Source organism: Carcharhinus amblyrhynchos, chromosome 10, assembly GCF_965287045.1.
Source record: "Carcharhinus amblyrhynchos chromosome 10, sCarAmb.v2.hapA, whole genome shotgun sequence".
NCBI classification, from domain to species: Eukaryota; Metazoa; Chordata; class Chondrichthyes; order Carcharhiniformes; family Carcharhinidae; genus Carcharhinus; species Carcharhinus amblyrhynchos.
In genome coordinates, this window is record NC_137333.1 from 102,543,573 (window position 1) to 102,546,734 (window position 3,162).

A 3,162-nucleotide genomic window follows, 5' to 3' on the forward strand; every position below is an offset into this window, starting at 1 on the left:
CCCCCCCCTCCACACTCCCCCCTTCACCACCCCCCTCCCCCCCTTCACCATCCCCCCCTACCCATCTCCCCCCCCTTCACCCATCTCCCCCCCTTCACCACCTCCCCCCCTTCACCATCTCCCCCCCTCACCACTCCCCCCCTTCACCCCCTTCCCCCTCACCATCTCCCCCCCTTCACCATCTCCCCCCCTTCACCATCTCCCCCCCTTCACCATCTCCCCCCCTTCACCATCTCCCCCCCTTCACCATCTCCCCCCTTCACCATCTCCCCCCCCCCCTTCACCATCTCCCCCCCTTCACCATCTCCCCCCCCTTCACCATCTCCCCCCTTCACCATCTCCCCCCTTCACCATCTCCCCCCCCTTCACCATCTCCCCCCCTTCACCATCTCCCCCCCCTTCACCATCTCCCCCCCCTTCACCATCTCCCCCCCCTTCACCATCTCCCCCCCTTCACCATCTCCCCCCCTTCACCATCTCCCCCCCTTCACCACCCCCCTTCCCCCCTTCACCATCTCCCCCCCTTCACCATCTCCCCCCTTCACCATCTCCCCCCTTCACCATCTCCCCCCCTTCACCATCTCCCCCCCTTCACCATCTCCCCCCTTCACCATCTCCCCCCTTCACCATCTCCCCCCCTTCACCATCTCCCCCCCTTCACCATCTCCCCCCCTTCACCATCTCCCCCCCCTTCACCATCTCCCCCCCTTCACCATCTCCCCCCTTCACCATCTCCCCCCCCTTCACCATCTCCCCCCCTTCACCATCTCCCCCCCTTCACCATCTCCCCCCTTCACCATCTCCCCCCTTCACCATCTCCCCCCCTTCACCATCCCCACCCCCTTCACCATCTCCCCCCTTCACCATCTCCCCCCCTTCACCATCTCCCCCCCCTTCACCATCTCCCCCCTTCACCATCTCCCCCCCCTTCACCATCTCCCCCCCCTTCACCATCTCCCCCCGTCCCCCACCCCATCACTGCCCTGAAGAATGACCCTCGGCTGTATCCATTCAAGCTCCCGTATCATCTCCCAGAGCTGGAAGCTTGGGAAAGTGGATGGCTGTACCGCAGCGCCAGAGGTTCCGTCGCGACAACCGTGTCCAAATTTACCGGCGGGGCTGGTTTGCCGAACGGTACAGCGACGCCCTGCCGTGCCAGGAGACGGGTGGGATACGGGCACTCCCCCCTCCCCCACAACGTGCCCCGCTCCACTTGCATTAACGATTTACACAACCAGCCAGGTTGTGAATGGAAGGAGTTAGCAAGATGCCATCAGGGGGTTGGGGGAAATGAGTGGTTTCTTCCACCCCCCCACCCCAACCTTTGGGGAGGGAGGAGGGTGTAAATCAGAGGAGTGGCAAATGTCAGACAAGTCCTCTTTGACAGTTCCAGACTGCCACTGGCAAAGCAGGCTGGGGGTGAGAGTGAGGGGGGAAGGAGACTGGGAGGAAGGTGGGGGGAACTATTGCGTAGACTCCTTCCCAATTCAGGAATGAAGATGACCCTGCTAAAAGGAAGGAGAGAAATTGGGGAAGAGAGGTTAAAAAGAAAAATATATGTATATATATTTAGTCAATAAAGTACCACCCAGGATGGGTGAGTTTAGTATATTATCTGTGAGATCATGTTATTATTTCAAGGAGCACATCTTGAGGCCGACCTCACCCTGTGTCTGAACTATCGAAAGGCTTTAAAGTGTCCCATTGAAAATAACAGATCAGGAAGAAGTTATGTTCTGAAGGTGAGTGAATGGGATTTTGGGTGTGGGACGTTGGATATCACTGGTGGGGGAGTTAGACAAGGGGGAAGGGAATCAGACATGTATTTTCAAAACAATTGTAAATTCCCACGGAGCGATTGATCCTAAAAGTTTCTGTTGAGTTGATGGGCCGAATGGCTTCCTTCTGTGCTGAACCATTCCATGAATCTGGTCAGACCCCACTTGGAGTATTCGGAGCAGTTTTGGGCCCCATTTCTAAGGAAGGATGCACTGGACTTGGAAAGGGTCCAGAAGAAGTTCACAAGAGTGATCCCTGGAATGAAGAGCTTGTCGTATGAGGACTCTGGGTCTGTACTCATTGGAGTTTAGAAGGACGAGGGGGGATCTTATTGAAACTTGTAGGGTATTGCAAGGCCTGGATAGAGTGGACATGGAGAGAATGTTTCCACTAGTTGGAAAAACCAGGACCAGAGGGCACAACTTCAGGCTAAAGGGGGCAATCCTTTAAAACAGAGATGAGGAGGAATTTCTTCAGCCAGAGAGTGGCGAATCTGTGGAGATCTTTGCCGCAGAAGGTTGTGGAGGCCAGATCATTGAGTGGCCTTTAGACAGAAGTCCTTGATTAATAAGGGGATCAGGGGTTATGGGGAAAAGATAGGAGAATGGGAATGAGGAAAATATCAGCCATGATTGAATGGTGGAGCAGACTCGATGGGCCGAGTGGCCTAATTCTGCTCCTATGCCTTATGATCTTATAGAGTCTTGTCCGGTTCTGTTTAGCAGTAGTCAAAAGTGTCTATCCAGGAATTTTTTGATTCACCAGCATCATAATGATGGAAGAAAGATTTCTCCTGATGGTTAATATGAAACAATAAAAATTAAGATCCTAAAACATAGGAGCCAGAGTAGGCCACTCAGCCCATCGAGCATGTTCTGCCAGTCAATAGGATCATGGCTGATCTGATTGTGTTCTTAATTCCATTTTCCCATCAGCCTCCAGAACCCTTGGCTCCCCCGTCAATCAAAAATCTGCCTGGAACATATCCAGTAACCCTTCCTAGGGAAAAGAATTCCAAACACTAACGACCCTCTGAGATAAATAAAAAACCTCCTTTTCTCTATCTTAAATGGGAGTTCCTTTATTTTTAAACTGTGTCCCCAACTTTTAGATCACTCCACCAGAGGTCTCACCCTCCCAGCACCTACCCTGTCAAGTCCCCTCAGAATCTGATATGTTTCAATAAGATCATCTTAAATTCCAATGGGTATAAACCCAACCTGCTCAACCTTTCCTTATAAGGCAAGCCCTTCATCCCAGGAATCAGCCCAGTGGCAGAGTGGTTAGCACTGCTGCTTCACAACGTTAGGGACCTGGATCCGATTCCCGGTTTGGATCACTGTCTGTGTGGAGTTTGCATGTTTCCCTGTGTCTGCGTGAGTT